Consider the following 676-nt stretch of genomic DNA (forward strand, 5'->3'; position numbering starts at 1 on the left):
AGGGACTCTCAACAGTCTTCTCCAGCACCACAATTGGAGAGCCTCAGCCCTCTTTATGGTTCAATTCCCACAGGTGTACATGACTCCTGGAAAAACCATAGCATTAACTAGATAGACCTTTATCCGCAAAGCATGTCTCTGCTTTTCAATATGCTGTCTAGGTTTGTCATTGCTTTTCTTCCAAGGAGCAAGTGTCTCTTAATTTCATGGCTGCAATCACCGTCTGCAGTGACTTTGGAGACTTTATTAAGCCTGTCACGGTTTCCATTTTTTCCTCATCTATTTGCCATAACGTGATAGGAATGGATTGCCAAGATCTTAGTTTTTTGAATGCTGAGATGATGCTCGCTAAACTTTTTGTGATAATCACTTCATGAGATGCATAAATCAAGTTACGCTATCTTAAATTTATACAGTGCTGCTGCTGTGTCGCTTCAGTCGTGTCCGACTCTGTGCAACCCCATAGACGGCAGCCCACCAGGTTCTGCCGTCCCTGGGATTCTCCACGCAAGAACACTGGAGTGGCTTGCCATTTCCTTCTCCAATGCATGACAATGAAAAGTGAAAGTGAAGTCGCTCAGTCGTGTCCGACTCTTAGCGACCCCGTGGACTGCAGCCTACCAGGCTCCTCCGTCCATGGGATTTTCCAGGCAAGCGTACTGGAGTGGGTTGCCAT

The sequence above is a fragment of the Bos javanicus genome, chromosome 10, assembly GCF_032452875.1.
Source record: "Bos javanicus breed banteng chromosome 10, ARS-OSU_banteng_1.0, whole genome shotgun sequence".
Classification (NCBI taxonomy): Eukaryota; Metazoa; Chordata; class Mammalia; order Artiodactyla; family Bovidae; genus Bos; species Bos javanicus.